Source organism: Uloborus diversus, chromosome 7, assembly GCF_026930045.1.
Source record: "Uloborus diversus isolate 005 chromosome 7, Udiv.v.3.1, whole genome shotgun sequence".
Taxonomy (NCBI): Eukaryota; Metazoa; Arthropoda; class Arachnida; order Araneae; family Uloboridae; genus Uloborus; species Uloborus diversus.
Window position 1 is genome coordinate 84,379,200 of NC_072737.1, and position 23,433 is coordinate 84,402,632.

Here is a 23,433-nt window from a genome sequence, read left to right on the forward strand (position 1 = left end):
TTTGATAAAATAATTTTATTTTGCTTAGCTATTAATTTCATTTAGTTATTTATTTAAAAACTACAATTAAAGTGTTATTATTATTTTTGAATTTCCAAGCCTTTGATTCTGACTCCTTTACCCCAAAATTAGTCCGACTCCGTGGCCGTGCTTCCGCATCCTATGCCTACCCGTACCGCAATGAGCACTCATTCCCCCTAGCTGTCCGCGCGGAAACTTCAATCGGCGAAAAAAGCCCGTCTCCGTTGGCTGGGTCAGCAGCCAACACGCCCCAGCGGCGAAGGGTATAAGAAGGACGGCGGACCTAGAAGCCAGTTCGACGAACGCCAGCTCACCTCTCTCTCCTCTCGATCCCGTTACCGCCGCTAGCACACCGCATATATCACGAGTTTCTTCTTGGTGTTCTTTTTTCCTCTCGCCTCACCCACGAAGATGACCGCTTGATAGCGCCCCCCAGATTTTGAATGGACTCTGTTTGTGAGCACACCCTAGAGCTGTTTTTGGATTACACGAAATTTGGAAATCGACAACCTTTTTATGGATTTTGGTGAGTGATGTCTTGGAACACAATGTTTTGATTTGAGTGTCTGAAAAAATATTTTGAAGGGAGATCATGTACTTATGTGAGACAGCGATGCCCAACCTTAGTCCCGCCTGTCCCGCAATTCACGTGGTCCTTAGTGATCTTCATTGTTGTAATTCAAAAGCTATGTTCTGGGAACTTCCAAAGCAACAATTCTTCTGCATTCAGCATCACGAATAATTGTTGTAAAGTTGGAGAAGAATTACGCGAAATTGTTTTTTTTTTCTTTTTTTTAACAAATAAAACTATCTTATTAATAAATTAGAGATGTAGCAATAATTGCAATTTTTGTTAAGTAGTTTTATTCTCTTTTTTTGTCTTCTCGTGCAATCAAGAAAAATTTATTTGTGTTCTGGCCAGTGTGATTCATCTTAATATAAGGTGCAGCCGTCGGGTAAAAAAGTTTGGGCATCACTGGTAAGATATTCTGGTATTATCGAGAACACATGGTTCAAATGTGCAGTCCTCTTGGGCGATGAAATTTGTTTCACATAAAAAATTCTTATTTCATGTGCGTGGGAAAAGTGTTCATGACTTCTTAATTAAATTAATGAACTGCAGAAATAAAAAGAGAGGTGTGCAAAAAAAAAGAAAATATACATTTGCAAGATCTTTTTCTCTTCCCTTTATTTAAGAAGAAAAAAACATGATTATATTTTTTATTACATGAATACCTCAAATATTCTATTGTTTTTCAATTACAAAATAATAATAAAAGTAAGATCTTGAATTCGTTTCTGATAAATTTAAGTCAAAATCTTGGCAATCATTATTGAGATACGATTTGACTTTTTTTTCAGTTGTCTTAAGTCAATTTTGATTACTGAAAATGTAATTTGAATCTGTTAGAAATGAATTCAAGTCAACATCATTTGAAACATATTGTTTCAACCCACATAATTTACTATACTAATTTAATAGTATATTTTTAACCCTGTATGTTTATGCTTACCATTTAATGCTGAGAAAAGTCTTATTACTTTACATTACAATAGTTTTATATTTATTTAAACATCATCATACTTGTGTGTACCTGTCCTCTTCTTCTCTTTAAGTATTTTTTTCTTCATTTTAGATTTGGTTTAATCGTACTCTCTCCAACCCCTTTAACTTTATTATTATAAATAACTTTTGTTATTTCATTCTAAAATTTTAAACTTTGTATTAAACACATTAATTTTTGTATTGTACATTAGATACCTTAATTTGTAAGTTTATGCCCTTAATTTGATTGAGTTCAATTTTAACTTTTAGACGTTTTTCTCTTTCGTATTTTTTCAAGTGAAAGTTTTTTGCCAAATAAATCCCCCCTATCCCAAAAGAAATCCACACCCACGACCCCTCTACTTCCAAAAACCCACATGGACCTTTCTATTACAATTGTTTTCATGTTTAACTTTTTTCTTTTTTAATTTCTTTAAATGAGCCTTAAACTTTTAACCTTTTCTACATTTCTTCATTTTTCGCTCTTTTTCTTATGTTTTGCGTTTTCCCGTAGTACTTATACCTTAAATATGTATAAAAGTAAGAATGCTAGAGACAAGCCCAAACATATCCTTAAATAATATTGTGGGAAAAAATGCATAAATATTTATTGCAAAAATATTTATCGTTTGCAAAATAAATAAATACATAAAATACAAGAGGAATTTTGAAATTTGTTTCCAGCTGTGCGAAAAAGCCCATAGTGCATATAAAATAAAAGCAAACAAGATAAGGTGTTTATTGATAACTATAAAATATGTGTCTGTGACAAAAGAGTAAAAAATGATAATAATTCATAACATTTTTTTCCTAAAACGTTATAATGAGGGCAAAGCGCCACTTGAGCGCTTACGCTGCGCAAGGCATAAAAACAGAATAAAGCAATACATAAAATATTTATACCTGAGATATAATTTACTAAGTAAAAACTAAATAAAATTACATGATTTTAATGCATTGAACTTGATACTGCTTGAACATCATTAATGTTTTATGATCCGTCCTGGTATCCTCACCTCGTTGAAAATTAAATTTTCTCTTTCCAGTTTGTTTGAAAACGCTTGTCAAAAATGTCTCTTACTGTCGCTAATTTGAAACATATCCACATTGTAGGTTTCCTTTTTATTACACAATAATGACATCCAAAAATTTAGTTGAAAAAGGGCATGTAAAAACACTTGCGCAATATGTTTCGATTTATTTCTCTTAACTTGATATTAAACACCATCAGCAGTGCCATTCAAAAACAAATGTTGTTTTGCAATATTAATGCTATAATTTTTGATAACGCAGTTAGAAGTGCAATCATTTGTGATTAGTTTCATCTAGTTTTGCTGCTTCAAAATAGTCACCAGTGTATGAAATCAATACAATAATAAAAAAATTCTTCTTTTTCTGAAGAATGTTTTATAAGGTCTAGTATATGCATACATCTAGTTCATAGAATATATATATATATATATATATATATATATATATAGTCTTTCACAGAACGAAGAAATCTATAAATATCAGAAACTTTCATCTTCCTATAATCAACACGCCTTTGATAGTATTTTCTCCCCTTGACTTTACATTTGACTTATTCAGCACCGTGTAATTGATTAGAGATTAATCAATGAGATAAATGTGAACAGTATAAACTAATTATTGAAATCATACTTTGATCTTCGATGTCAATAAAAATATTTCAATTTAGTTCGAAATGAAAAAAAGCGATTAGTATTTATGAAAAAAAAAATTGACTCACTAAAATTATCTAACACATATATAGGATGCTATTTTCTTCCTGTTTATTTTAGCATTTGGACACGAGGTTAGATTTTCAAGAAATATTCAATATTCACAACATGTCAGTAAGATAAATATATTTTGACAGCTCGGTTACTCTGCGAGCATACTTCTAATTTTTTATGAAAAAACCTTATGTTACTTACTCTCTTCATTTTATACTTAGATTAATAAATTGTTGTCTTAAACAAAGAAATCACAGAAACTCTGCTCTTGATTTTTTTTTTCATTCCACACACAAAAAAGAAGTTCCGGTTTTTTCAACTTCACTGCTGACATGCAAAGGCTTTCCATTAATCGTTTTCATAAAAAAGAAACGAAAAAGAAACCGCTTTACACGATGACATCTTGTTTTCTATCCATTATTTATACTGAATGCGATTCTCTCTTCTTCGTTTGTCAGCAAAGATAGTTTATACATCAAGATTTAACTCTTTATTTTAGGTATTTCCTTCATTTCTCTTTACTTCTTTGTCGACGCATGACTATATTTTTTTCAAATTCCAAATGCCAGAACATTTCATATTTAATTTATTGAGCAAAGTGTAATCATTTATATACATGTTTAACTCGAGACTAAGGGGATCGAAATATTTTTCCATGTTGAAAGAAGTTAGAGTTAAAATACTTACATTGAACTGCATTCCAGACTGTTCTATCATTTTGCGTGATTTTTTCATGTTAAACATTCTCGTCTTGAACGCATTTCCCTGTAATTATATAATTAATTCAAAAGTATTATTTTGTTAGAAATGAACTACTTGTACATTTGCTTCAATAACATTTTCTTCTTAATGAACTCCGCCTTCTTCTATTTTAATGAGAGATTTTTCACCAAAAAAGGGTTTATGTCGAAACACTCTGTAACATCGGTAGCGTCCAATTAATCGAAACTTAAACCATGTCAAAATTTCATACCAACTACTATTAGTGTTTGAATGCTTGAAGATCAATGCCACATAAAGCATTTAACAAATTGAAAATCACAAACATTTTCTCACTATTTTCCTTTCATTTTTTTTAAATCCTCTATTTTATCAAAACTCTACTGGAGTTAGGAGTCATATAATAGTGAACCAATATGTGCTAATTGAAAATTTTCACTCAAATATTTAACCGTACTATAACACAGTCAGCACTGGTGGAAGTTGCACTCACCGAAATATTGTTTGTATAAAGCAGAAAAACTTCCACTTCTTTAAGCATCTTGGTCAATCATACTATTTTGAGGGAGCCTTTTTTTTTTTTTAAAGTTAGTTTCCGACTAGCCATCAAAAAAAAAAAGGGTTAGCTTTTGTAAAAATACAAAAATAAAAGTCTCGTGTAACCAGTTTAACGTAAACGCCATGCTCTACTTGATAAATGACATCAGTTCCTGCAGGGAAGCCAACTTTTTTATCCGATTTTTCACTCAGTCAATAAAGGCTTTCTCTGCTGTCATTACTATAGTTGGGTCAATCTAAACCTGGCCACGTCGTAATGCTGTGATTAGGTCAGTTTCATCATTACAAAAATGCTGATGAGGCACATCCAGTGTAAATTCTTATTGAGAATTTCAAAGCATCATCGAATAGCTTTATTTATTTATTTTTTTCGAGATCTAAATTTGACTGTTGTGTGCAACAAAAAGAAAAAATCTTGTTAGAATCATCATGATCCAAAGCTCGAAGCTGAGGGATTCCAAACTATGATTACTATTTGGGGTGATGTTGAGTATGTTTTTTTGTTTATATTAATTATGATATGAATAGGCGAAGTTGGGAAGACATCGGTACATAATCGCTCAATAAAATTCTTTCAAAATAATCTGTTAATTAAAATCTTCCAAAACATTTTCTTCGAACATATTGTCTTCACGTTTGATATTAGTAATTTTGTGCTGAATGTTCTTTTGATGGAGCTTTTGACAACAAATCAAGCATTTTCAAGATTGTGGCTGCCTAGATGAATTTTAACCAAAAATTATATTGACACAGACAAGCACTGTCTCGTACTATAAGATTTCTTATTTCCTAAAAAATTCAAATGATGCTTACTATAGAAATTGCTAATTTCTTGACGATAAAGACATTTTAACTCTTAAAATTATGCAATGTTTAAATTTTTATCTATTGTAAATGTTGCTTTCAACTATAAACCATGAGATGAATATCAAAGACATTCATATTTTTTTCTGACTCTGTGATCTCCCAAAAACTGTCTTATACGGCAAGTTGTCTTACGAGTTGGCAAATTCAGAGACATAATTGCAGCATTGTAATTTTCAAATGCCCTAATGTTCCTTTAAATTAGATATATTTATGTCTGCATGCCCGTATTTTATCATCCGGAAAATTTTGAATTCCGTTTGGCAAGTTTAGAATTTCCGCCCTCCCAAAATTTTAAGTTCAAGCCACCCCTGATTTTGTTCTTGAAAAAAGTAAGCATGTACATGGAGCAAAATAGAAGAACCAATTCGTCCAGCATGTTTCGAAGTTTTATTCGAATTACTACATGTTACTTTATTCCTTGTAACATAGCAAACATTATACAAGCTCTTTCAAAGCAAATGTCCTTGTGAATCCGCAATCAAATGTTACCGTTATTCGTGCTTTGAATATTCATAAGGATTAGCAAATGAATAGCAAGTACAGAATACCCTATTCTGGTGAGCGGGTTGAATTTTAAAGCAGTGTTCGTTCTCGAACCTTGCAAAAAATGATGGTCGCTTAACAACTATATTGATGAAAAGTATCTGACTGCAAATCTTTTTTCTTACAATGGTTGGTTCATTAACCAATGGCATGATTAAGTATTTTCTACTGTCTAAATGTGTCAATGAATTGCATTATGCTTTAAAAAACCTCACTTTACATGGTAGACTTTCTCTCATTTGTAGAGCTTTTAACTCAACTTGGAAGGTACACGTGCTAAACTATTTTCCTATTTTTAGTTTTCGGTATTTTTCAAATTTATTTCTTTCCTTTTACGTAAAATTTTTCTTTTGAATTTTTTCCTGAAAAATCTCTTGACTCGAAACTTAAGGGTAGAAATGTGTTTTCAGTTTAAAGGATTTCGTGTTTAACGAAGCGTGCGAAAAAAAAAAGTTTCAGAACATAATTTTCTGCGCCATCAAATATTATAAGCTTTATTCGATTTGACTGCTCAGCCTTGGTTTTGACTGCGTAAGAAACGTTTGAGACCACTGAATTCAATTTTTGGTTATAGTGATCCTGTTTATTGTACAACTTATTGATTATATGTGCCAATTGATTGCATGTGTATTGTTTATGTTGGCATGTGCGAAAAATACTAATTGATCCAATATTGCAAACATCGTACGTGTGAGAGGATCGAAGTGGTTCTTGAATTGAACTCAAAACCAAATGTACTACTCAGCTAATCTCATCTTTGTTAAAAGTATTAAACTTAGTAGGATTTTTAGGAACTCTATAACTTCGTTATTTGCAACTCTAATAAACTATAGGGGGCACAGCAGCCACTGTCTAATAGCGGATGAAAAAGGTAAAACAAACAAAGACCGTAACTTATAACTTGCTTTGTCGCTTAGTGAATGGCAGTACTTTTTCTTCGTGTTTGTGGAAAGCTTTCTTTTCTACTCTTCTGAAATTACACTACACCACAAAATGTCTGAAGCCTGTAATTTACGCTCCCCCCCCCCCCTCAAAAAAAACACGGGGACTGGAATGTTTTAGTTTTTCCTTTAGTATTGTTAATCACCGCAAGGTAGTGTATCCGAGCTCTGGAGTTGCGAATAACTTGAAATATCACTAATCTTAATAGCACAAAATTAATATTGAAAGTTACCTATACTGAATATTTTTAACTAATGCACAAATTTTTACACGTTTTTATTGCTGCAAAGCACAGATGAGATAAAACACCTAAAGCGAATTCAGTTAATAGTAAAAAGTGACAAATCTCCAAAGTATTTATTTATTTACTAATTTATTTATTTTTGATATATTTTCAAACCAACTAAAAAACTAGCGAATTTAGTGACATTCCATAAAATGGAACTTCTGACCAGCTTGCGGAAAAACTAAATTAGGGGAATGTGGAGCAAAGTGAAGTAGTGGGGGGGGGGGCAGAGTGAAACAAGAAAATAATTAACCTGTTTTTAGCACCACCTACCTGGTAACATTTTAACTATTAACACATGTAGACTACTCCAGTCAGTAAAAAATAGTTATCTCGAAAGTTCAACGCATATGACTATACAAGCAATTTTCGTAAATTAATACTCATATTGCAATATTTTGCTGTAAGTGATTTTTTTTTTTTTTTTTTTTTGCTCTTATAAAATGATAAAGTTCTTGTTTTTAACATTTGAAATATCAATTGAGACCTATTAATAATCGATGCAGTATTTATTTAATTAACTAGAAAGTCGCCCGTCAAGGCATGACGGGTGAAAATTCCTTCTACTCTTCTACATTTGAACGAAGCCATTGCCTGTTTGCGTTCATTGTTGACCATTTTATCGTTTCTTCATCCCCCTGAAATGACACAGTCTTACCAGTAAAACCGTTAAGTTACCGGATCGAGTTTAGCCTTGTCACAAGTAAGCCTTTCCCTGGATGTTAAACATTAGCAAAACTTATTATCACATTATCAAAACTTATTATCACTCATGCCGTGGCGCGAGTTTCATTGTTGAAACTCGCGGGTTACTCGATCATTGGCTATTATATATATATATATATGAGGATATTAAGCTTATTTTTATTTTAAATATTTGCCAAATTTGTCAAGTTCACGCGAGGAAAAGAGGATGGGGCAAAGTGAAATAGTTCATTTCATTTACTCATTCAATTATTAATTAAATCACAAATGTATTCATTTACTAATTAATTCATTTGCATTCCTCCACTTAAAAACTCAATTATTTATTCATTCATTCTTATTCGCTCACTATGTTATTCACTCCTTTATTAATTCTCACCTATTAATCAAATAATTTATTTTTTTAATTTAGAGCTTTAATATATATTTATTTATTTATTCATTATTTTAGTTGGTCATTCATTTGTTCGAACATATGTTTTATAATCAGATAGAAAATATTTCTTAAGAAAGCAATTTTATTTTTCACTTTTTCCCATAAAAAAAAAGTGAAAATGTTCCACCTTTTTTTGAAGGTACAAAGTTGCTAGCAAAAACGAATAATAATGTTTCAATACAAGTTTTATTATAAAATAGGTTTTTCTTTCTTTATGAACTGTAATTTTCGAAACATATTTTTAAAAGGGTAAGATATATTAACTCTTTTAGTTTGTCCTATATTCCGCTACTACCAATTCATAAGCAACAAAGATCTGAAAATAACATCGAGAATAATTGAAAAGAACCATAACATACAAGTTTACTTATTAAATACAAAGAAACATATTTCCGATTAAACATTTTTTGATGTGTATTACACAACTCTTTTTCCAAAGTTAGTTAACCTAACACATTTTCTAATTATGAGTCGTTTTAAAGACATTATTTTGATCAAGTTTCATTAGTTATAAAATTGTAATTACTTATGATACCCATTTAATACTTATAACACTTACTAAAACAACTCATGCCTTTCAGCGAAAAAAATCTCAGAACTGAGGAATGAAGGACCCCAGATATATAAATACACCCGTAGGAAAACAACGCTTAGCACAATACGGTAGCGAAAAGTAGGGCAATGTGGAATCGTTATTATAACTTTCCATTTTCAAAATGAACAACTTGGAAGTTTATTTTGAAAATTACAGTACATAAAGAAAGAAAAACCTATTTTATAACAAAACTTGTATTGAAACATTGTTATTCATTTTTTGCAGTAACTTTGTACATTCAAAAAAAAAGGTGGAACATTTTCACTTCTTTTTTTTTATGGGAAAAAGTGAAAAATAAAATAGCTTTCTTAGGAAATATTTTCTATCTGATTAAAAAACATATGTTCGATCAAATAAATGACCAACTAAAACAATGAATAAATAAATGAATATATAGTAAAGCACTAATTTAATAAAAAAATATAAATTGATTAATAGGTGAGAATAATTAAAGGAGTGAATAACATAGTAAGTGAATAAAAAATAAGTGAATAAATAAATAAGTTTTTAAGTGAAGGAATGCAAATGAATTAATTAGTAAATGAATACATTTGTCATTTAATTAATAATTGAATGAGCAAAATGAACTTAAAAATGACAGAACAAAAAGAAAGAAACCTGTATTGTTTTTTATAAAACTAGTATTGAAATATTATTTTCTATTTTTGCAGTCATTTTTTACCTTTAAAATTTGCACCTCACCTTAAATTTGTTGTACCTTCACTATTTTTGCGTGAAAAAAGTAATAAAATAAAGTATTTTTCTAATGAAATGCTTTTTATCTGATTGTTTAAAATGTTCCTCATCAAATGAGTAAGTAAATAAACGAATAATGAATAAAAATTAAATAATAAGTAAATAAATTAATTAAAATAAGTCAAACATAAATAGGTTAATAAAATAATGATTGAATAAATAAGTGAGTTAATGGATGAAGGAATATAAATAAATCATGCAATGAGTGAATACGTAAGTGGTTTAATAAATAAATGAATAAATAATTGAAATGAAATTTTATACTTTTATCCATTCACTTTGTAGCCCGTGCACTTGACAAATGGTATCAAACATAGAAAATCAAAACATGCCTAATATTTACTGAATAATTACTGCACTGGATATCAGTAGATGTCAATTAATACTTAAAATGCTGATTACCAAACTTTATCAGGTTTCACAACAAAAATTATTTTTTCTTAACCAAAAAATATTACGATATGTGTATGAAATTTTGAAAATACCTTTATTCAATTTTTTCCTTGATCTTTAAAATTATTTCTTTTTTGACTGGAATCAATCATGTGTTTAAGAAAGTAACTAAAATGTTGTTAGATAGGTGGTGCTGGAACTGAAAATATCCTACTATTTCACTATACCCCACTATATCACTTTGCCGCTCTATTTCACTTTGCTCAACTATTTTATTTTGTTCCATTTTCGCCTATATTGATTATTTCTAAAATGAGAACCATTTTCCATATAGTTAAGAATATCTCTGTAAAGGAATTATCTCATGTTCGATCAAGGATTGAGGAAAATTCTGCTTAAAACAAAAAATGAAAAAAAAACTTTAAACGCATTTCAGTCAACATTCACTCTAGAAAGAAATCCAACTTATAATTCTTCAGCCGAAGCAATCGATCATGTTTTTACTACTCTTCCGCTTATCAGAACATTCGGATAAACACGCATTTTATCTTAAGATTCGCACAAGAACCAATTGCATAAAAAATATGCTGTTGTTTTTTTAAAGAATGATTTCCATTAATAAAAAAAGTACCTGATATCAAAAAAAAAATCTCTTCATTTCTTTTGAGATCAATTTATTATGTACGTCTTGTTGTAGAAGATGTGGACTAAATAGTAGATTTGATTGAACGAATTGGGGTAGCTTTGAGAACACTATTGAAACGTTTAGGAAAGTTTCCATTATTTCTGCGTTATGAAGTTTGGAACTTATATAAGGTCAATTGGAGCAAAAGGAAAGAGATTTTCAATTTTTCGACTTTCGATCGCTCACTTTCTTTTGGATGAATTGCGACAGAATATTTTGTGCATTGGGTCCATGACTTACACTCTCTGAGAAACTAGGTATGAAAAATTTGACGTTTATGATTGTTTGTTAGGAAATAAAATCGTGTTCCTATACCAAGCGTATTTTCTTTTACTCCTAATACTTTGAGGTAAATGCCCCCTCTCCACCCCCTTTCTCATATATTTTTACATGAAGGTTATTTCGGTAAATAATCGAGCCATCATATTACAACCATCAGTTTAATCAAGCATAACCTTTAAATAAACTCCATCAGTTTAGAAACATAGAAAGTTCCAAACCAACAATACTCAATCTGGGGCTCATAGATCAAATACGATCCACTGAATCCTTCAAATGAACTCATTTTAATAATTTAAGAAAACGAGCTGATGTGTGCATCACATGACTTCCTTTTACTCCAATTTAATGATAATAAGTGCCTCGGAGTAAGCAAATAAACACTTTAAATGTTTTAACTCCAAGTTTGTTTTGAATCGAAGCAAAGAAAACGTTTCATACAAAAAATGTTTCCCCAATATTGGCAGTTTTAATGTGATTCAATGGTTAACTCTCTAAATATGGTCAAATTGAAACCAAATTTAAAAAACCAAAAACACTCGCCAAATTTGTCGCCAATGATTTTACCCTAAAAAGGTGTAAAAGACCCCCTTAGGAACATTTGAATGTAATCAAAAGGGAAGATGCACAACTAGACCCCACTAGGAGTCCACGTAATAAATTTCAGTTTTCTAGGACATACGTACATACACACGGACATCACGAGAAAACTCGTTGTAACTAATTCGGAGATCGTCAAAATGGATACTTTGGGTGTCTATACGTTCTTAGGCATATATTCACGTGTGGTCGAGTTGAAAAAAAAACTCAATATTCATTCGAGGGCGAGCAAAATGGAAATTAAGGCCGATTTTTGAATGAAAATTTTTTTGCGAATACAATACAGTAAAACCTGTCTACAGCGATACTGTTGGGACCTAAAAAAAATCGTAATTGACAGGTTATCGTTATAGACAGTTTGATTATTCATGCTGACATTTTGCTGGGGCCAAAAAAAATTGTTATAGACAGTATCGTTATACACAGATATCATTTTACTTCCTTTTTTGTAAAAGGAAGCAATACAAAAATTAAAATATGCACTGGAATTTTTTTAAATCATCCAAAAGAAAGTAAATAAAATCTAAATGTTATCTTAGAAAAAGTATGAAGAAGGAGAAATTTAGTTGTTTCCATTAACCTCAGAGTACGGTATTTATGGTGCATGATTTTTTTTACATTTTGCACACTGAGGTACATTTTTACTGAGTGTGGTACTCATCTAAAACAGATGGGATGGTAAAGTTCACAAGTAAAGGGTTTTAGTAACATTCCACTGAAAAGTAAACCAGTTACTTCGCGTTTTTAGACATGCTGGAAAATGAAATGTAAGTTCACTAAACTTTAAAAAGCAATATTTTTCACAGGGTCAAACAATTAAAACGTCTTCACAATTACTTGAAAACAAACATTTAATCTTTTGTATATGTTACCTAATCATCACCCACTAGCAATTAAGTTTCAAAAATTACCAGAAGTGTATCAATAGATTTTTTTTCCAACTGCCCCATGTTTTCCTTAATGCCAAAGACCCTACACGATATCATTGTTTAAACACCTAAAAAAGGAAAGTCGCAAATTAAATATTGAGTGAGCAAAATAATAAGCGCCCTATGCAGTTTATTTATATAATTTTATTTGTAATTTTAAGCTAGAGTAAAACTGACAATAATCGAAAAAAAGATTTAATAAAACAATTCTGACTGTCTTTAAATTATTATTATTATTGTTATAATATTCAATTTTTCTACGACCTTATATTTAGCAATTTAATGTCTCAAGTCTTTAAACTCGCTACTTAATTCAAACACGAAAAACATTCCGAAAGAGAAAATTCACTTTTCGTCAAATCGTATCTAAACTATTGTTTTAAAAGTTAAAAACATATTTTTGAAATTAAAATTTCTTCATACAGTTTTTATTTTCCATAAAACTTCACAAATTTTTAATAAAATCCCTGTATTTATCATCATTATTTATGTTTTTCCTTTATTTATTTATTTATTGCAAATATAAAATATTTATAATGCTTAGTGTTTACCTTAGTGCGAAATGTTAAAAACATGAAAAGCGCACAAATGGCAATAGGAATCCCAAAGTTTTTAAAAGGTGACTTAGCTCCTGCTATACTTGTTGCTGTATGCGCTTTACTTTTTTTAATGCCATGCAAAGGATTCATATTATGTGTCACATAATGTTCGGAACTTGCAGTTTTCAGCGTCTCAGCTAAACCTCTATTTTCACAACCGTAAGTCTTACATGGATACTTCAAATTGCAAAAATGATCAAAATAAAATGTAAAGTTAAGATAGGAGAAGTTTGAAGAGGAAAAATAATTCAATAAAAAAAATAAATAAATAAATAAATCGTTTTATTTATAAAACGAAATCAAACTTTTCAAATGGTTCTCTAGTCTCCAACACTGCATTTGAGGAAAAAATATCCATTGAAAAATAATAACAACGCAAAATATTTGAAACGTTTCCAACCAAAATTCACGAAGATATTCAAATTCAAAATTTTCGGACCGTGTAGAAGATGAAATTAGAACATATCGCCGGTTCAGAAGAACGACATGTGGTCGAAGTGAAAAAGAAAATATTTTTATTGGTCATTGCTATTGAAAAAAAAAATAATAATAATGTTATGCAACAATGCGCAAAAACACTTTGTAAAAGAGGCAGGGCAGCAGAAAGCCAAGGCGGACCCTGGTCAGTTTTGTCGCTGCCCCCCCCCCTAAAAAGGGAAAAAAGAAAAGAGGAGAAAAAAAGGGAAAAAAGAAAACAGAAGAGAAAAGGTGGGGAGAGAAAAAAAGGGAAAAAAATCAAAACAAAAAAAAAATCAAAACAAAACTGCCTACTTGAAAATAATTAACACTATTATAAGTGCCACAACAGTAAATATACCAAAAGAGTAAATTTTACTCTATCTTTGCGTTTCCACTTATTCAGAGTTTTTTCCCCTTTTTCTTTCTTTCTTCCTTTTTCTGCGTCAGTGTCACCCCCTCCCCCCTAAGGTCCGGGTCCCTAGTTTCCGACTAGGCTGAAATGGCCTCTCATCGGGCCTGGTAAAAGGTCACACAATTTGGAAAATCACACTCCGTGGGCACATATATAATTTTAAACACTTTTCAGTTGATATATTCCCTGACAAAAAGGTGTCACTGACTACGAGTGTAGAGTGTTATAAATCACAATGTATAACAAATCATTTCGATGAATATCGGTCCTACTAACGTCGTTCTCTCTCTCTCTCTCTCTCTCTCTCTCTGTGTGTTCGCATTGTTTTTTCATCCTTGTAATTTCTTGTAGGGGAATTGGGGACCATATAAAAAGTTCGATTCGTATTTTTTCACGGTTTTTTTTTTTTTGCTGTAAACTAAGCATATCTTAACTTTGCATCTTATTTTGACCATTTTTGTAATTGAAAGTATGCATCGGGACAAGTGGTTAACATAACGAAGATCGTGCAGGTTAAAAGAGGGTACTCTGCATATTTATATTTTTGTTTTCAGTTCAGCCGGTTCAATAATAACGAGTTCTTCTACAATAATAACGAGCGTCGAGCGAAAGCAGTATACAAAATCCTTATACAAAAATCGATTTTGTAACTCGTAATTTCTCGCCCTTAATTTCTTGTAATTTTTTGTAATTTCTCGCTTTCAATCTTCCTCAATTCGTTTGGGCTCCAAATTTTCAAAAACCTTTTTAAACGATTTTACAGTTATCTTGCATAAATGTACTTAGTTTTTGTATTTAAAAAAAAAATTGTTATTATGAATCGATGTCAGAATAAAAATAAGATTTGCGTCCGTGTCATCACTAGTATTAGCAACGTAATTTTTCCCCCCATAATTTTTGAGTCTTTTTGGAAGAATTTTGTACATTTTGGATTATAAAAAACAAATATTCAATGCACATGAAGTGAAATTAGGGATGAAAAGACCTCTGACGAAAGTCGAATGTTTTCCCTGGATTTGTATGAATGAAAAGATATCCGACAAAAGTCAAATGTCTTTTTCCGGGTTAGTCAAATGTCTTTCCTCCATAAGCTTACTTTTTTGCATTGAAAAGGGGTTCATTTTAACTCCGAAACACGTTTTTGCAATTTTCTGCAAATCTGTGCACATTAACTTTACATTATTATCTTTTACTTTTCAGCACAAGGGTACTTATTTAATTCTTACCTGTCCTTCAGTCTGAGTTTTTTCAGAAGGCTGTTATGTTATTTTTAAGTTAAATTTACAATTCGCTTGTGTGTGTTTTATTTAAATGCTGTTGATCAAATTTTTCTTTGTTTAGTAACATGTGATGCAATCTCGATCGATTTGATACAACATTTTTCCAACTTCTATCAGCGTTGTTCCATATTGTGTTACCGTATTTATAGCGATATTCAGTTTCAATTTTCCGCATTTATGCTTTAAATCGGTTGTAAAACATGCCTCCCATACTTTGCGTCAGAACGGGGTATGGTAGAGTCGCCAATTTTTCATTTTGATCACGAAAAATGAACGTATTCTTGCCAACTGAATTAACCACGACCTTTCACTTGAAATATGATCCCAATCTCTTTTAAGCTTTTTACTGAGTTAGAGACTGGCATCACTAACGTTCCAATATATCTATCTCAACAAAGCAATTCTCGAATAACTTCAAAAGCGTATTATTCTTTATTTTAGTTTTCTCCGTATGAGTCGCAAACGTGGAATAATTAGCTGCAATATTTCTCGGTCCATTCAAAAACCTTTTCATTTTTAAGCGAGCCATGTTTCAAATTAATTCGCATTCTAGTAAAGCATTCGTGGTACTGACTGTGAATCGTTACTAAAGATAGATTTACTCAGGCGTATAAGTCCCATAGTGCATTTCCTTGAAGCAATAGGTCAGTTTCGTGAAAAGCATCCATATGATTGTGAGACAATAGTTCCAAAGAAGTTAGTTACAATTTTAACTGAAGTATAACTACCAATGATCTGTAACAATAACGATCAGAACTATGTGATCATAGCACAAATTACAGAAAAAAAATACGTTTTGCAAATGTTTTTAAAATCTCTACTTCACACAAAAAAGTTAACTTTTTTATTTCTTATAAAATTTGGATCGATTATTTTGGTGCATTTTGCACGCATATGAATTTTCATTTATACATTATTTTACCGTAACAGCAGTTTAAAATAATTTTTCAACTATGTAATTAATCACTGTTAATCAAAACTGGATACGTAAAAACATTTTTCAATTTTATTAGGTTTTAGCAGATTATAATCAGTTTAAGATAATTAGCAATTGCAGGTACTTTTAACAAGCTTGATGAATGACCAATATTTATTTTTAATTAACAAAACTTCAGTCTCGCATTTCACAAATTCAAAAGTCAGAAAATGATTGTCTCTAGCAACTTGTAGGTTCAATAATCAATGAGGTATACCAGGATGGGACAACTTCAGTCGGGCTAGATTTGCAGTTAAATGTAACAATTAAGCTTCTTTGTACTTTTTGCATTTTAAATAGAAGCCGAGAATGATTCAGTAGTACTAAACGATTAGTAATACCATCCAAAAATATTTACAATTAAATGTCCGCACCTCAAACTTAAAGTTTCATCTTCAAATCGAGTTACAAAATGATTTTGCCTACTAGTATGCCTCCTTGAGGGTCTGCTTTACTTTTACAGTACAGATCAGTGGGACTTGACGTATTTAGTTCTTCAGATTTTATGTATTTTTCCAAAAAATGCATCGTGCATATTAGTTTTGCCCTAGAAAATACATTCAAGTGTGAAGCACTATTGCGTTGAATAAATTAGTCTTCAGTCTCGCATTTCACAAATTCTAAAAGCATAAAATGATCGTCTAAGCAACAGGAAATTTGTGCCTTTCTTGCGATTTTAAATTTGCCGTATCTATCATTTACAGTTCGTATTTAAAAAAAATTATCTATACAAGTAAATATGTCCATCATTCAATTAGTGTAAATGGGCTTACGGTACATTGATGTTATTGGATTTTTATAATGCAAAGTAGTAATTACAGTAATTTTTATTCTATCTATTTAGCAATACTACAATAAATGTCCGACAAAAACCTTGTGGTCTTTTACCCAACTACTAAATTTAATCTGATATTTCAGTCCCAAAAGGCTATCTACCCCTGTCATAACTAATCAAACAAAATGTTAATCTACCTGACCACATGATTTTAATCTGCTAACCTACATTAAAATAACTATGGTAAGTGATTTTAATAGTTGAAAGATTTTTCTTCGCCGTGTCATCATAAACGGGAAATTTTAGCGTTAACTACGAAAGTTCTGAGTTAAATAATGCATATAAGTAGAATGATTGAAATTTACACGTTTTCTCTTTAAAGCCCTTCCTCTGCAAGGCAACTCGTAATTTCTTGTAATTTTTCGTAATTTCTCTCTCTCTCTTACTCCGTTTAGGTTCCAAATTTTCAAAACACCCTTTTAAACGATTTAACAGTTATCTGGCATAAAAGTACTTAGTTTTGTATTAAAAAAAAAACTGTTTCTATGAATCGACGTGAGAATAAAAATTGCCTTCCCTTGCAAGGCAACGTGATGCCTTCTTAACATTAAGCCTCTGGGTGCATTATGCACCCTGCGATACATTGCGCAAAAAATGCTCTACAATCCCTCCTCTTGTGACTTGAAAAGAAAATCGAAAAACTCCTTATTTACGATTTGTTCAACCTCAAATCGTTTCATATACAATCGATTAAAAACGCAGCCTCAAGCAATGTGCGGCACAGAAACTATCATTAATATCTAAGCTAGCAAAGCTGTTAATTTCTCCGGAAGTAGAGCGACAATATTTAAATCTTCTTCCTATCTGCTGCTTATTTACATAAGTCTCATAACTTATTCAAGAGAAAACGATAGAAATCATGTAAAATCATGCGAGTTGAATATATTCCTTCGGTAATCGAAAGTCGATACCTGATCAGACTAGATTTCTCCTAATCTTCCTCCGCCGAGTGGACAATTCTAATTTGCCACTCATAAAGATTAGTCATTAGCAGAAGGAAATGGACCTACTCATGTCTGGGGCACGTGTCGCCCAATTTCTTTAGGCGAAGCGACAGTAATCTCAATTAAAAGGATACACGAGAGTTGTCTAATTTGTTTGACTTCTCGCCGAGACACAATGGCAGATTGCGAGACTTTCGTGACCTTTATAGAAGTTGGCCTTTCTGCGATTTCTGAAACCCGGTGAAGTTCTCACATGTTGCTGACATCAGGTTTTTCTGTCATAGACTAAGTATCAATGCAGAAAATTACGAATTTCAAAAGAAATTAGTCAGATGCTGTAGATATGACACCCTTTAATTAACGCTGGAAAGTTGTTTTAAGGCAAAGTTGTATTCAAGAAAGTCGTCTTAAGTGTCAGGCGCAAATCTTCGCGGGGCTGCAATTGTGAAATTTCGAATAGAACTGTGATTATAAAATTAATCACACACATTTCTTCGGGCTATCACGTTCTAAGCAGCTTCTGAAAGAGGCTAAAGAGACCATTTCTTTCCTACTAAAAATACACTTAGATAAACTAGGTATCCGTATCCTGCCAAAATCAACCCCATGATAATTTATTTGAAAAAATTAAAAAGGTTATAAAGTAACTCAAAGCTTATAATGTAAGTTTATTCTTTAGTTTAAACACATTTTTAATTGATAACGATGAATTGAAATCATTTTCAACTTCTGAGAGAATAATGCTATTAATATTTATATATGAGCCATATGTTTTTCGTTTCATGAAATTCAAGTATACCTTCTACGCTAGAAAATTTTACTCTCTGTCAGAAATTTTACTTTATACGTTTGAATATCTTTCTGTGCGGACAAAAAGGGATTTTATAGTATGCTTTATTTTGCATTTATGATCTGCTACATCCTTTGTATAATTTATGGAAAATTGTTGCAGCGGATTGCATCATTGCAAAAGTTACATGCAGCTTTTAAAATATGATAAAGATGAGCAATAAAAATGGTAATAAAACAGACTTTATTCAGCTTATCTAAAGACAAATATATTCTAAAAATCTTTCGAAATTATAACAAAAATATATTTTAAGTTTTCATTATCTGATTATATATGAAATGAGTATTAACATTTTATTTCAGCTAAGCATTAAAATTACATATTTATATAAACACTTGAAACATTCATTATGAGATAAAAATGGGAGGTATTGTAACTTTTCCAGCTCTTTGGCAACTTTCACTCTTCTTCTAACTTTGCTAGAAACGAACTGCTTTGATGAACGACGTCGATCCGTCACGTCGTTCAATGTAAATTTATCTCATTCAACGTAAACTTAAATGGCTAAAACATACTTGAACTTTGAAAATTCCTACAAAAACGCAATTCCGTTTTAGTTATAAAACGCTCCGAGAAAAAGAGAAAATACTGCCCCAATTCTATAATGTTAATATACAGATGATATTAAGTCAGTTGAAAAAAGAGTGAGACATTCATTCATTAATTAAATAAACATCAGAGGCGTAGAATAAAAGTCACCACGAAAACCAAAACTTCTGCTTTTAAGTGGTGTTTTATTTCATCCGAAACAATGTCATGACAAAACTTACATAGATCAATGATGATGCTTATTTAGACTAAAAAGTCTATATTAATGTATTCTTTCAACATTAATTTTCTTCTATTTTCTCTCTCTCTTCCTCCAGAAAATTCTAGATTTTGCTCATTACCCTCAACATCTTGCCTTAAGAGACCTGTCCTTTGACCTTCTTTGAGCAACAAGAAATCTTCCACAAAGTTCCAAAAATCACCCCGTACAAAAGTTTTCCGCAGAAGTCAACGTTTTTTAATTACGGTAATTATATACAAATCTTCTTGTGCTATTGCACTCTTGAGGCGAAAGTTCTTCATCTTCTATTTCAATTTCCTTCTAAAATCGTACTTCCACATCCTGGTAATTTGTCTTCCATTTCATTAAGTACCCAAGAATCAGTACGGTCAATCATTCCGTGATTGATCATGGATTTATATTCAATTACTGTCATGACCTCAGTTTTTTTTTTTTTTTTTTTTTAACTGATAGGAGAGAGAGAGAGTCCGCAAATTTCCCGGGTCATTGCATTGGTAGTTAATACTAAATTACAACTGTCGGCAGACCATATTTTGCAAAAGTATGTTTCTCTTTTAAATGGGCTTTATTTTAAAAAAATTAAAATATAATTGGAAGCTGAAGAAAAAATTCTTTTGCAAGCATAATATTATTAAATTCAAAAGCTCTTCATAAAATAGTTTAATTTATCGTTAAACTGTAACATATAGTTACAGTTATAAAAACTTACCTTCGCACAGGGTAATTTATTTTTTCCCATTGACCCTACATATTTCAACTATCATTTTTATAATTTACTAAATCAAAACACGGGTACTTAATATATTGAAATTCATGAATGAGTTATAAAAAGAAACTTTGTACACAAAAACATAGCAGTCGCAGTCTTACGGTTTTGAATTTATTGAAAACAACCCCAAAACTTGAATTTATTATTTTTGTAATAGTCGACTCAAAATTAAATAATAAGTCTATGTAATATAAAAATTACTTTATTTGACCTTACTGAAAAATTCAAACATACGCCGCAGCTGGTCATAACTTCCTTGAACAGGACAAACTCAGCAAGTTTAAATACAAGTAGAATTAAAGCAACAAAACGCAAAAGTGAACTCAAAATAAAAACGCGCACAAACCAGCAAACTTTGGCTGTATAGAAGACCCATTTACAAGGTCCTTTTGTTTTCCTTAATTTTACTCGGATACGAAGTATGTTTGATACCATTGAAATGTTAATTTATAGTTAAATGTTATACTTTCCTTTCTGAAACTTTCGTTTCATTTCCTAACGAAGTCTCTCACAGTACATATAATAAAATAAGATGTTTGTGTGTGTATGTGTGTGTGGCGCGCTTCCAGGGAAAACGGTAAGGCCTAGAAAGATGAAATTTGGTATACAAGTGCAGTTTTTGCTGAAGATGTGCACCTCGGGCTTGGATTTTTGATATTTTAATTGAAAAAAAAGTTATTTAATGTTTTATGTGTTTTTTTACACTTTTTCCTCACAGACCCCGAAACAATCGCACCACACAAATAATTTTTGCACTATAGTATAGGAAAGTTAACTTTAAATATGATGAATGAAAAAATTTTGAAAATCGAGCAATTATTGTATTTTTTATGAATTTTTGAAAAAACCTTTAATTTGCGCTTTTTCCTGGTTTTATTTTTTTTTTTTTTTTTTTCTAATATCATCCTGCGAGAAGTATCAAAGCCTCATTTCTGAAACTTAAGCTGGTAATAGTAAAAACATTTTGCCCTCTTTAGAAGTAAAAAGTTCTCAAAAATACGCAATAGTTTTTTTTTTTTTTATAGTTTTTTTAATGCTGAACACATATGTCTTTCCACGCATCGGGCGAAAAAAGCGTTCTTCAATCTTTTATGCATCTGACGTCACTGCTTGGATTTCAATTCGATATTTACGATGGAATCTTAATCGCAAACGATGTTAATCTTTTTTTTTTTTTTTTTTACTATATAGCTTACTTCTACATTTTATGACGTGATGACCACGTGTTTTTCCGGCAGCGCTTGCTTTTTTTCTTTCCTTTTTGTTGTTTTATTTAGGGATTGCATTTATTTCTTTTTCCACCCCCCCCCCCACCAACAAGCTGGACGTTTTGCTGTATCTATATTACGTTACATTTCATAGTTGTGCGCATTTAATTCAATAAAATCAGCGAGATTTTTTTTCTTTGTCAAACGCTACTTTTTGCACACTATGGGGAATTTTAGAGATAACTTTTTTTTTTGCTGTACTTGGCTAAAATAGCGGGAAGGTTAAAATAAATAGAGACGGATAAGAAAATTTAGAGGTAGATCGTAAAGACAGATAGCCTCCGAAGGCGGCAATCTTGGCGTAAAAATGTGAATGGCACAAAAAAAGATAAGCTGGATTGATTAATACCGCAGCCAACTTTATTTAAACAGCCGCCGAAGGCGGCAAACTTGAAGTAAAAAGGTAAATGACAAGTTAGTCAAACAGCTGCGGTAGGTGGCTGCTTGCATAGAAAGGCGTAAGACGGCGTAGCAGCTGGTTACCGCAGGCGGCTATGATAAAATAAGATGTTTGTGTGTGTGGCGCGCTTCCCGGAAAAGCGGTAAGGTCTAGAAAATATTTTATTCAAATTAATAATGATATAGATTGATTGATACCGCCACGAAATTTTTTCAAGCAGCCGCCCCAGGCGGCAACATTGGCGTAAAAAAGTGAATGATAATATTGATATGTAGAGAAAAATATTGATTATACCATCGCTAAATTGTCTAAGCAGCCGCCGAAGGCGGCAACCTTGGCGTAAAAAGGCAGATCAGCTGGTCGCCGCAGGCGGCTAGTTACTAATAAATTTACAAAGGTTAAAACAGTAAGTCAGAAAAATTTGCTGAGCAATAAGCTGAATACAGCTACTAATGTGATAATATAAGTACACTGGTATAAGAAATTAAGAGAATTTTCAGATATGGTCAATTATCTCTAGAACTACAAGGCCGATTTTAATGAAATTTAGTGTGTACATACATTGAAGCAATGCAAAACAAATAACTGTTAAAGATTTAAAATACTTACGCATGATCATAAATAACACTCGTTAGAGTTAGATGGTATGAAACAGCAGTTGCAAAATTGAACAACAAAATGGGTAAATGGGGGGTATGGCCCCCTCTAACAAACCTATAGACCTTGTAGTGTGACTCCATACTTGAAATGAAGTAGTTTGCGGGATCCTGGGGTAATTGTTTCCACTCGTTCAACAACGCTGTTCTCAGACTATGGATGGTCCCCGGAGAGGTGTTGCGAGTTGTATTGCTCTCCCGAGAGCGTCCCAGACATGCTCTATAGGATTGGAGTCTAGAGATCTGCTTGGCTGAACCCTCCAGTGAATATTCTCCCCTTCCAGAAATTCATCGACCAGAAGAGCTCTATGTGGCCTTGCGTTAACATCCATTAAAATTACCCCAGGATTAACAGCACCTCTCAAGAGGTGAGCATAGGACTCCAATACCACATCTCTATTCCTCGCAACTGTCAAAGAGCCTCTCTCAATGACATGGAGGGGTGTGCGGCCACCCAACATGATGCCTGTTCAGATAGTCAAACCACCACCGTCATAATGGTCGATTCCGCGCATATTGGACTGTAGGTAGTCGGTTCCTGTTTCTATCCAATGACCGTAGAACAATAATAGTCGGTTAAGCTGAACCGGGAGCCACT

The 23,433-nt window shown here is 31.8% G+C and overlaps 1 protein-coding gene across 1 annotated transcript in view; it reads left to right on the forward strand.

The window, feature by feature from the left end:
- The first annotated feature begins 341 nt into the window (after positions 1 to 341).
- The window catches only part of LOC129226766 (adipocyte plasma membrane-associated protein Hemomucin-like), a 142,440-nt gene continuing 119,348 nt past the window's right edge, over positions 342 to 23,433 (forward strand). The window contains exon 1 of the mRNA XM_054861396.1: positions 342 to 547. The gene's annotated coding sequence lies outside the window, so the exon portion shown is untranslated. The remainder of the gene's footprint in view (positions 548 to 23,433) is intronic.